General features: G+C 31.7%; 1 protein-coding gene across 11 annotated transcripts in view; it reads left to right on the top strand.

Moving 5' to 3' along the window:
• Positions 1–2175: 2175 nt before the first annotated feature.
• Rab3-GEF (Rab3 GDP-GTP exchange factor) overlaps positions 2176–13096 on the top strand; it is a 176712-nt gene continuing 165791 nt past the window's right edge. For 9 of the 11 annotated variants that reach the window (XR_015043574.1, XR_015043573.1, XM_085825652.1 and 6 more), the window contains exon 1: positions 2176–2327. The gene's annotated coding sequence lies outside the window, so the exon portion shown is untranslated. The remainder of the gene's footprint in view (positions 2328–13096) is intronic. The other 2 variants (XM_085825648.1, XM_085825649.1) reach the window with 2 other exon arrangements.

Here is a 13096-nt window from a genome sequence, read left to right as displayed (position 1 = left end):
ATGGATATTTTCGTTGAAATATGCTGCGTGAAACTTTTCGCGATTACAATACTTCCTTTTTACTTCGTACAAGGAAGTAAAAAGGGGGAGGAATTATCAACAGTTCATCGTAATATCGGAAAAATATTTCACATATGATATTTTCAGAATAAATTCAATTTCTTAATCCCAACGACTTTCAAACAGTAAAATTTTCCGTGACGAAGTTATAAACCACTCTTCGAAAACTGTTGCAGCGTTGCTTGAAAAATTAAATATTGCAATAAGTACTTCATGTGATACCTTTAAAACACATTCCTATGAAGTCCCCTGATATTTTATCTATGGACTATAGTATCGCTGGGCTTCTGGAAAGAGCTCTTTCTAAACGCCAAGCTATTACAGCTTAATTAAGTTACAACTCAGAAAATTATTAAATAAAAATGCAAAACAATACCCTAAAAGTGAACTTTAACGAATAAGTATTTATATTTTAAAATTTCAATTAAAAGGCCTAAAAGTATATTAATTGTTTTCAAGTAATATTTTATTTGCATTTGATTTTGTGATGCCTCATACTGATACTCTAATTTTTTAACGTACTAAATTATTACAAAATTTATTTCAAGTTTAGACTGCTCCTAGGGCCTCTTAAATACAAAATTCGCCTCTGCTTTTAATTAATTATTAATTAATTGAGGTCGTTATTTTTATTTATTCTTAATTAATTGAGGTCGTTATTTTTATTTATTCTTAATTAATTGTGGTTGTGTATTTTTAATTATTCTTAGTTAATTGAGGTTTTAATTCTTAATTAATTGCGGTTGTTCAAAAACAAGATACATTTTGTTTGCCTAAGTTTTTAGAATGTTTTCGGAGATTTCATCGCTCAGTTTCGGAATCATCTGTGTAATGAAAGAAACATTTACAGATTTTGAATAAGGATATTTTGTAATTTAATTTCACATTAATCAAAAACAATTTTATTTAAAACGGAATAAACAAGATTTATAACACGTTTATTGAACCTATGATATTATAATTAGGAAAACTGTATATTATTTATAACTTTCTTAGGGATTTTCTTCTAAAGATATATGAACCTTGACTTGTAAAATTACTGCTACAGTTTAATATTCAAAAAATCCTTTTTACTTATTTTTAGGTCACTTAAACATATCAATATGTAGACGCTTTAATAAGTATGAATAAAGGTGATTATTGACACAGGTAATGCAAGTGCATGGAAGAAATTGAAGCTCTTTTCATTAGTTCAAACATTTTACTTTTTGTAGGATAAGTTTTACAATACTTCTCTATTAAGTATTCGCTTAATGTATTTTAATTTTCTACTTATAATTTCAAGTTTTTATCTATATTCCTCATAGTTGTTGAAAGATATTGCCTCCAATTTTCGCATCTGTCCTCCTTTGAAATTGCCTAAGGAATGAAAAGCACTGCTCCTATGTGTTCTTACAATACAAAGGTTAGAACAAGGAGCCCGTTTATCAATCACTATTGTGTTTGACTCTGAGAGAGCACACAGTTAATTTTTCATGTATTGCTCTTTCTCAAATTTATCTTTGTTTCCGTAGTGAAACTAGCAGCTCTAATTTTATTGTCTTTCTTAATAGGTTTATGTTATTATGAAATATTTGCGTTTATAATAGTCATTTATCCCATTACTAATAAACCTGATAACAATATATATACATATATAGGGTGTTCCAAATAACGGTATGTTAAGACCAAACCGAAAAGTATGCTAATTTAATTTCTGTTGATATTATTTAGATAAACTCTGTCTTTGCATGCCGCAATAGCCTATATGTCCCTGTTACATGTACATTAATAAAAGCAATATTTAATTGAAATTCAGTTTCGGTATATTTTATTTAGTACATTCTGTATATATATATATATATCATAATTCTTATATAATATATATGATAATAATTTAGTAATAAATGTACATTTTTATATACGGCGTTAAAATTATTTTGTTAATGATTCCATTCAATGTGAACTGTATAAAAAGAAATAATAAAAATGGTAGGTGCATGCTGATGTCTTATCTTATGGTTTTAATAAGGTTTCACCTTTAAATAACACTATTTCACCTCTCCTGGTTAGAAGTTTTCCCACCAGCGGAGATGGCGCTGCACTCCCATCGATTGGGTGTGTCCAGCTGTGAAGAAAACCCACAACTGGCAGCAACCATCCAGTTACACGAAGAAGAGAACCTGAAGAAGAAGAGCAACTCTTTGCTCGTCGTTTGAAAACGTTCCTACTGAAAAAGGTCTCCCTCAAAACTCTTAAAGATCAAAACGAATCCAAGAACTTCCAAGGTAAAAGAATACTTATTTTCTGAAACTCAAGTTTTCTGTTAGTTTTTTTTTTTTTTTTTTAATGATTTTCTATACGCTTTATAGATTTTTTTTATTTGCCCCTTTCGCAAGTTCTACTCATCAGCTAGAAAATAAATGTATATAAATGAGTAAAGAAATAGCATCTATTAATTATCAATTAAAAGCCATATTTTAATAATAAATGGTACCTCTATCGTCTTTACAAAATGCAAAAACAGAAGATTAGCGCAATCTCAAATATCTTGCGCCATTGAAAAAGGAATAAATCAATAATTTTATTTTCTCTAGAGGTACCTGTAGTTTAGTAAATACATTTTTGTACATTTGGTGTTACAATATATTTCCTTTATTTTCATTTTATTATAAAATGCCATTCTTTTTCTGAAAATATTGTTAAACTTAATATGAATATATATATAGTTCACATAAAAATCATAAAAAAATTCTAAAACTTTTGCAGATGCTTGAAACTTTTCTTAGAGAAAATACCGATAAATAATGAAATTTTGCGATTACCGCAGAAAGTCTATTTTCGGGTATAGTAAGGGCCTACACAGTGCCACCAGTTACTTGCCACAGGCAATCTCTATTAAGAATTAGAAAACTATATGTAGTTAAATCCATAGCCTTTTTTTTTCCTATTTTTTAATATATTTTTATTTTATTGGCATGCAACTGCTTCTCAAAATAATTTTAATTGGCAAGCTGCCAGATTCCAGAAATGGAAAGCATGCGTACAAATGTTATTTAAAATTCAGCAGCATTACTAATCACTTTTGTTATTCATATTTAAATGTATCTACAAGTAAACTGTTCGAGTATGCCTTCCATCTATACATTCATTCACAGGCTCAGCTGCAGCATTTTCGACGTCCTAAACGATTAGTACAGTTAACGTTCCTCATAAATGAAACCTATTAATATTTCAAAAGGAAATTAACCTTTATTAAGCTGTTATTGCTTGGAGGAATAATTTAAAATAATTTAACTAGATTTTCCGGAAATCGGCATTCTATGCTGTTGCCTGTGTCGCCTACGCGTGAAGCCAGTCCTATTTTCTAATATAACAAATTCAAATTTCAGAAAGCTAGGCTTTTATTTTTTTTTCTGTTAAATATTCATAATCTTCAAAATTCACTTGTAATCCGTTCACATTCTTTGTATTATAGTGTATTCAGCATTATATCTCAGCTATGTACTTAATATTTATTTATTCTATTTGGTGGTCCTGGGAAGACGCAATTAGCTTTTTCTTTTGATTTAGTACCTAGGTACTTATAGTATAGCAATCTCAGGCAAAATCTTTCTTACAGTTATGTATGCATAAAGAAATGCTTGTTTTAAGTAAAAAATTATTAATGATCATAATAAATATTTTTATGCATAAAATATATGTCAAAACTTCAATAATAACTTCCAAACATTTTCGAGCAAGATATACAAAGTATTATGCAAGCGAAATTTTTTTCTGTGGGTTTTGAAACTGTAGCGAAAATAATAACGTGAATTCCCTCCTGGCTTTTTAAGTAAATAAATAAATTAAAAAAAATTTGATCACTGAAAGAAATGCAGTAAATTTTTTAATTTAAGTAAATTTTTGGTTTTTGAGGTCTTATTATTATTATTGTTGCTGCTGTTGTTGCTGTTATTATTATTATTAAAGTGATATATGTTGCTAATAACTATAGTCTTTTGCCGTTAATTTTCTCCGCTTTTATTTGTAGTAAATTTCTTAAATCAATTTCATTTTTTAAATGAGTGCTTTATGCTCTGTATCCGAAATCGATTCGGATTTTTTTTTTTTAATTTTTACACAGTAATTCTTATCAGAAGAATAACTTTATAGATTATTAGACGAAAACTATTTTGCTAGACAACTAGCAAAGTATATGAATTTTTTTAACATTAAATTTAGGTAGAATGTGATAGAATATTTGTAACTTCTTTACTACAAAAGTAATGACAAACAAAGTGTTTTAAAGAATGATTTATTAAAATCTATTTTTAATACAGAAAACTTCTATTCTCTGAAATTCATTTCACATATAACCTCAACCCATAAACTCAATACATAATCCTCATATTTTTTTTTTACTTAATTTTCACTCGTATAATTACGTATATGTTACTTCCATACGCATTCAAAAATTATACACTAATTCAGCGCACAGTTGATCTAACTGTATCTCAGTTCTAAAAATGTAAAAGATAAAAAAAGATACCTTTGTTTAAAAAAAGCATTAAAACTTGTAAGAAAACTGAAATATTTCATTAGTCTTTTGTATATCAGATTCAATAAATTCTCTAGGATAAATAATTATAATGAAAAAGATGGCATAGTAAACACAACATTAGTTAAAAAAAATCTGAAAGCTTTCAGTTTTTATATTACGGTCAAAGGAGCGCTTTTTTAAGACATTTGATGTTGTGAACATTTAGAATAATTTGAAAATTTAATGGTGTGTAATACAAAGAATGATGGTGTGTAATACAAAGAATGATGGTGTGTAATACAAAGAATGATGGTGTGTGATACAAAGAATATTTTATGCCCCTCTTTTTTTTTTTTTCATATACTTTCCTTTCCTCCTGCTGCCACATTGTTAGTTGAAATACATTATATGAGATACATTTAATAAATTAAGATGATGTAGTTTATTTACAATCAGTTGTTCCTGTGAATAGACTTACTCATTTTTGTTGGTGTAAAAGAAAAACGGGAGGCAAAGATTCTTTAATCAGACATAGTACATCATTTGTAGACAACTTTGCACTTCCACATTGCATGCATAACTACATTTTCTTAAAAAGTGGAATTATGTTACTTTTGCATTAAACTTTCCGCATAATACATCCCGCCAGAGGCGGATAGGGCTATCGGAAATTTGAGAAATTTCCCAAGGAACCAATAGCCATTAAGTTTGGTATATCACCTGATATCAGTGGTTTTTAAAAAAAAGGATTAAACCTTAATCATAATTAGAGAATTCATGCAACAAAAAGCAATAAAATAATTGAAAGGAAAAGCTTTAATTATGCTAATAAATAAATAAATTCGAAAGATAAACTAATTGCAATCGTAGTGAACTTTTCGTCTTACCCTTGTCGTCGTTAGCCCGGCACAAGTTCAAAACTCATTTATGTATTTCTTTACAGTATAAAAGTGAGGAATTTTCATATTCCTCCCCCCCGACTATGTCATAAGAATGCCAGTACGTTAATGTAAATCGGCGGCTAACAAAAATACTACCACAGCATGTTAATGTAAATCGGACTGGCATCCTTGTGGAATTATCAGGAATGAATTCTTATGAAATGGTCGTTATGAATCCTTCTTAAAACCTTATAAAATCATTCTTATGAATTGATTCTTAGAATTTCCTATGAGAATTCTATGGCATCATGAAGAAAGTTGCATTCTTTATGGTATAAATTGAATTTCATAAGGGTGCCAGGCACATTTTTTGTATTCGCGAGCAATGGCAAGCTATCAAATGATGTCGGCACCTTTATACAAGTTGGTCATACCGGTCAAATCAGCCCCATCCGCACCTGTATCTGGCTCCATCAGAAAGCATTTATAAGCTGAAAACACTTATTTCAGTCGTATTTCAGCGGTTTCAGTTTCTCAACAGAACAGTAGCTTTGACTTAAAATAAGCGTCGAGTGCCTTAACATGATGCTTAAAAAATATAGAGGAAGCGAGTCCGAAATCAGCAAATTTTGTAATGGAAAATGCATGCCAAAAGAGAGCATTGGAGTGGTACAGGCGCTATTGAGCAGTACAGTAAAAGCATTTTGCTGGCGTAAATTGTCATTCCTCGGGTGCATTTCGGAAGTTATGCATCGCTACTAGAACGCGGAGTTTGTCGATGCGCATTTTGCCTGTAGTGCTGCTCTTGGAAACAGAGTAGCTGCTCAAAGGAGGTACTCAAGAGTTCTCCATACCTTCCCTTTGCAGCTTTTACCCCGTAGATGGCGGTGAACTCTGAATTCATATAGCATGCATACTATTTGAAATCCGCTAGGAGAATGACCACTTATTCCAGCAAAATGTTTTTGCCTACCAGTCTGTAACGCCGTGTATTACATCAATGAGTCTTTTACCTACACTTTCCATTATAAAATCTTGTTTTCGGTTTCCTGTATCTGCTTTTAATAATTTTTCAAATATTTTTAATCGCGATGTATAATAAGAGGACATTTTTGGGGGGTCCCTAATGCTGTGCCTGATCCGTTTTCAACAATGAGATAAATTTCCCTATAATTATGATAAGTAGTTTGCTTTAAAATAGTTTATTTTGTTATCGGAGTTTTCTTATGCATATAATTTTGAAATTCTTCCTATAAGAAAATGAAGCTCATACCAATTCAATACATTACAAATGCTGGAAAGCACACAGTAGATTCAGAAAAGTTCGAACTATGTATTTTCTCTGATTTTTTCTTCTCTTTTCTTTCTTTTTTCTTTTTTTTTTTTTTTTTTTTTTAAATATTAAAAGATAAAGGATTTAAAAACAGTTCTGTTTCTGATAAGGGAAAAAAACGCAAAATAAATTGGTTTTATATTGTATATTTGTTAAGGCAAATAAGTGAATGTTAGGTACTTAGATCTTAAGCAATGAGGTCATCGTAATCAATCATCAAATCGGTATCTTCGTATTTAGGAAGTTTGGTTGTACTAACTATGATCCTAGTGACTTAGCTATGGATAGTTAAGATTAGGCAATGCCTATGGACCCATGTGTTTTACGGGCTTATTACTATTTGATTTTTGAATATTGTTAATTCCGTTGCTGCGTAATGATAATTCTGCAGTATAGTAATATTGGCGTTAAATGCTCATGCGCAATCTAACCAAAACTACACTATTTTGTTTGTGATAGTCATTTTGTATTGTTTCTCCTTTTTTTTTTTTTTTTTTTTTTTTTTGTGCGTTTGTGTGTGTGTGTGTGTGTGTGTGTGTGTTTGATCGCAAGAAGGTAACGTTATGTATTATACGAATGTGCTGCAATCCTCCTGGCCCGTAATAATTAGCATCATGGTTAACGCAAGACACCCAACACGTATTAAAACCAAAATATTGTTAAAAACATCAAATCAACATTCGCAATATTATTGTATTGCCATTTATAATGTTCATCAAATCCTTTATAAATCTAAACTCTTTCCTGCGGCAATAGAACTCCTTTATATTACCATGTTTTTCCTTAACATGTTGCAATAATATGCAGTGCTCGTCGAAATGCATTCCCTAGCATAAGAAGATATTAATGCATAGCAAAAATTGCTATCATGAAACAAATGGGTTAGCTTTTGCTTAGATTGCGCATATGCATTTGATGAGAGAGGCAACTAGAACAGCTAAGCACCTCAGTGCTGTAGTAATATGTAGGACAAATTTAGTTCTGCAAACTCTTTAAAAACCTCTGCATTATTAGAGGAGTTAAAGCAACAAGAATCAGGTTAATATTCATAAATTTGAAAGACTCGTTTCAAAGGTTTAGAAGACTATTTTCCGACTCCTTCTTCAACTGCAAAAGTGCAAACAACGAAAGAGAAGAAATTCACCAGCCGATAAGAACTTTGACTCGATAAAAATTATTTTGATTAATAAAAATGATGGCAGCAAGACTTGGAGTAATATCTTAATGCAGGGGTTCCCAACCGTACGCCTGCGTGTGCCATGGCACCCGCCGATCGTTTAACGTGTGGCCGCCGCTGTGGGATCACAATAAAAATTTTTAGTTTTCAATAAAATTCTATATGAAAGTTTTTTCACTTTTAATAAAATAGAAATTGCGTCCAACATAGATACTAGCACAAAGCGAAATGCGACCGATCTCTTTTTTTAGGTGCATGTATTTTTAACGATATCCAAATATAAATTCACCTCGAAAAAGTAAATGGTGCCCGCCGTCCAAGAGATATTCTAAAATGTGCTCTTGGGGACAGAAAGGTTAGTGACCCGTGTCTTAATGCATAATTATGAATTAAAATCACGAGAAATTTTAAACTTTCCTCTCTGGTTTCGCTATGTTGAGGATACCTTTATACTGTTCGACGGTAATAAGGATGATTTCTTTCAATTACATTGATCCTGCTATTCAGTTCACTTCTAAACTTGAGATATCCTGTTCGCTTCCGTTCCTCGACTTCTTGATCACAAGCCACATATCCAACTTTAGTACTACTGTTTACCGTAAACCTTTGTCTGCATCTGTTACGGCAGCAACAGGGAGGTGCCATGGTTTTTACTAGTACTAGGTATGAAGGGAAAATTATAATTCTCTCTAAGAAGACCACGAACGTAGTGATTGTCTTAGAGAGACGGGCGTCACGACAGGCTTTATTTTATTTTGAATACGAAGCCTAATGACATTGAAGACCAATGAGTACAATAACAGTTAATATGCTCTGATAAATTTATGAAAATCGGATAAAAAAGGGGAATCAAAATGAGCATTATAATAAATAACTACTTTTTTTATCTGGTGAATTTAATAATAAATAATTAGTTAAAAATATTTTTTTATCTTAAAAAGAGCACAGCGTCAGCAAAACAGATTATTTTTTTGTTTTAATATTTATCATTTTGAAATTATATAATATTCCACTTTGGAATGATGGGTATGTTTCATGTTTCATGCTTCTACGAATAAGAACATGCAAAATAGATCTACCTTTCATCATAAATTTTAAATTTTGTATCTTTTGAAAATATATTATTCCAAAAAATGTAATAGACAAGCTATCCAGACGATACGGTTGTGACACTGGCAGCTGATAAGCCCGTTGCCTTGCCTTGGGACTAGCTTTTCATACCGCTTCTCTATCCGTAGTTGAAACTTGGAAATTTTTGCATCAATATATTTTACTTCGAATTCTTTCGCAAGGACGAACTGAGATATAGCGCTGAAAGTTAAAATTAATTTCGCTTACAAGAATCACGAGAATATTAAAATGCCGTATGACCTATAGCTAGCAGTTTATCTACAGCAGCTATGGGAACAGGTTAAAGCGAGCTAGTCCTGGCAGAGAGCCATTCGGACTCCTCCCTTTCACTCGAAAACTCAGCCACTTTCGAATAGCACGCTATTTCAAAAGAAGCAAAATGATGTTTCGTTTAATGCTTCTGAAAAATAAAGTAAAAATATATACGAATGTGTTCATGCGTAAGATGCTAGGGGACTAGCCCAGTGCCCTCTAGTCCAGTGACTGCAAGTCATTGGGCAACAGCCGTCTAACAGTTCTAGATAAAGTATTTCACTCAATCCACCATCCGAGTTTTTATAGGAAACTGTAGGGTTTATATTTATTTTAACTAACATTTATTTTAAGTTTAAGCTATCTTTCCTGTCAAGCCTTTACTTTCCCCTAGAATGTCCAATGCCACAGTATGTAAATCGTAGTAGAACGCGCAGAGTATTCAAATTTTAGCAGAAGTAATTTGAGTTAAATAGAAGGGAAACGAGATTAAAGTGTGTGCTTCTTTAATCACGAGCGTGAAGGTTGCTAGGTAGAAATTTAAGAACCGCGCGTTTCGGCCTGTGTGCCTACTTCGGCAGTTAGTTGAATCTTTCAACTTCTTAATCAGAAAGTTTGCTGAATCTCAGCTGTATCTTAGAACGCGGTTAAGATAGTTACAATTATAGAGCCTCGTAGATAGTGACTTCGTTAGTTATTCATCCTGTCATTCATTTTTAGTTGTACTTTTCTATTTTTGTTTAACCGCCGGGTCGGCGTAGTTTGTGAGCGTCGAGTGAACGCAACTGTGATTTCTAAAGTGAAATAAAAAGGGAGTTAAACCCTTCTTAAGAGTCTGTGTAATTTCCAGTTCATAGCAGTCACTACTACTATTGCTGACAAGTTGGGGCCTCCCAACATCACGAAACAAAAAAAGCGAAATTATTGAAAATTACCCTCTATTCTTTTTCTAACCATCCTCATACAAAAGCCATTCTTACCTTTGGATTTCATGAACCTATAGTTTGTGCAGATATGATTTATTTTCAAATCTGACTCTGATAATCATGTATACTACTTTTTTTTATTCTACCAAAGTCTATAATCGAGCTTTTCCCTTTTTCCGTCCCGTTAGGCTACATTACCTTAGATTATACAAAATAAATCACCCATGCAGACTGGCCAACTGTTATTCCTCACAGCTTTGCCATTCTTACGAGAATTAAGTCTCGTAAGTCGAACTGAGTCTGAGGTTAGAGATGTCTTTAATTTTTATCTTTCCTGGGCAGATTACCAGTTCTGCTGCAATCTTGCCTTTCAAATTATAAAAATAGTACATTATATATTGTATGATAAAAATGAGAGAACATAAAAGCTTTTATTTTTACTTTTAATAGCATATCTACATGATATAATTTATAATCTACCTAACTGATAATTTAATAAACTTTTATGCAGTTAAAGCAGTTCGTAAAAGCCGTTTCTAATTAGCATGCTAATTATATACTCGAAATTGAATGATAGTTTCTGTTCTTTTTAACTTATTCCACATTATTTTTGTTCAGTTGCAAATTTGACATTTTCTGGTAAGAAAAGCTTATGACTAGAAATTACATAAGGATATAAAATATAACATTATTTTTAAAGGCTACTATCCCAAACTTAAACCGAAAATCATATAGTAACTTGCATAACCGTAATTCTTCTCCAAGAAGTTCTCGCATATAGAAATTTTTAAATCGTGAATACATAACCAGTTAAATAAAAATATTCAGGAATTCTCTCCAAATTTCTTACTGTGAGCATGCTTATTGCGGAAATTTCATCCCGTATCTTAATTAGCAAAATGACCATTGAGAAACATTTACTTATGCGTGCATTTACTTCGTACGAAGTAAAATTCTTGGAAACTGAAGAAAACCCCTAATCTGATAAGTATCGAATTGTGAGAATATTGCTGGAATGAATTTAACTACTCTGTCCGATCTAATCCTACTGAACACGTTTCGGACTCTCTTGCAACAAGAACAATTGAATTCTCATCCACCAAGAATTGTTCAACAGATGAAAACTGCGTCAATATATAACCGGCCAAGTAGGATAGGATGAATTTATCAACAGCTGCATTTGAAATGTTCTCTAATCATGATTAGACATTGAAGGTGAACCATTAAAGACCATTTCTGACCTTCATTTAATCACCGACAGTAATTCATCCTCACCACTGCAACTAAAGCATGTAATCCTTTTTGAAATGCATCTGTCTTTCTGAAGCATCTATGTGCACTTTTTTTCCCGTTGTCATTATTGTGTATTTTTCTTATCATATTGGCATCAACAGGGATATCTTTGATTTTCCCAGATACAGGCCACTCCAGTTTCAAATTGTAAGTGAAAAACCTGATTATTTTCTAAAGTTTTACATGCAAGTGTATTTCAATTCCTGTCTGAGGAGGAAACTATTAGTTTACATTACAATCGATTACTAAAAGATTCAGCTAGCTCTTCGCCGACAGAAACCTTTCGTCACTAATGTGAATCTTACTTAATCATTAGAATAAATAAACGCTCATTTTTGCGACGTAGCTTTCTTACTGCATGAACGGCTTTGCTAGAAAGCTCATACATTTATACATAAATAAATATGTTAACCATATAACTAAGAGATAAGAAGCGACTATAATGTCCTCATTTATAAGATACTTAGTACTATTATTTATCAAAATTTAAACTGAACCCTATGTTGAGAATTATTTGTTAGAAGTTTTTTCAATTCCAAATTTGGGCAGTTATACCATATTCCTAAGATCACATATTTCAGAAATGTTAAATCAGTCTCATCGCATCGTTGATTATAGTTTAGACTAGTGTTTTCCAATGTGGGGCCTACGCCCCACAGGGAGGCAATTGGAAAATATACTCCTCCAGAGTTTAAGGGACAATGGACGTTTAAATTTCAAAATTCTCTTCAAGAAGTCGAAATTTTTCGAAATTTCATTTTTTATTCCCAAAAATAAAGTATAATGTAAGAGTAAACGTAAAAATGTTTTTAAATTGTGGTGCATTTTAAATAATTTATGAAAAATTTTCGCTGTAGGCATCGACATTTAAATGCTTTTAAAGGTCATTTAAATAGTTGACACATTATGCTTTCCAGATGTTTTTCGCACATGTCGGCCAACGAATTCATTTTCTCTTTTACTGTAGGGACGGCAACAGGTATATTATTCTTCCCTTGTATGGCAACAGCAGCTGCTTTCAGCTTTGCTTATATTTAGCAGTGTAACGAAATTTTTAATTGATCTTATATTTATTTCATTCAGCCCTTACTGAAATGAGTGGTGCAAGCAAGAAAAAAGTTCGTCAGTATTCAGAGGAATATTTAAAATTTGGTTTCATATTCGCTGTACACGATGAACGGTCTTCTTTTTGTCTCTTATGCCACAATTCTGACCAATGAATCAATGAAACGAGGTCGTCTTGAGGCACATTTGAAGGCGAAACATAATGCTCATATTAATTCAAATTTGAATTATTTTCAAACTTTAAAGAAATATTTTTAAAAAAGGAGTAACATTAAAGTCTCTATTTACTGCTCATAATGCAACTGTTAATCTTATTCTTGATACTAGTTATCAAATTTCATTACTCATCGCTAAATCTGCGAAAAGTCATACTAGAATTTAATCAAACATCAATATCAGCATCTATTAAAACGTTCTAGAAAAAGATAACAAAGACGTTAAAGCTATGCCTTTAAGTAACAATACTGTTAGAAAAGA

This window comes from Stegodyphus dumicola, chromosome 10, assembly GCF_044657685.1.
Source record: "Stegodyphus dumicola isolate Sdum_Otavi_A_Nest chromosome 10, ASM4465768v1".
NCBI lineage: Eukaryota > Metazoa > Arthropoda > Arachnida > Araneae > Eresidae > Stegodyphus > Stegodyphus dumicola.
Note: the sequence above shows the minus strand (reverse complement) of the source record. Positions and strands in the feature narration are given on the sequence as shown.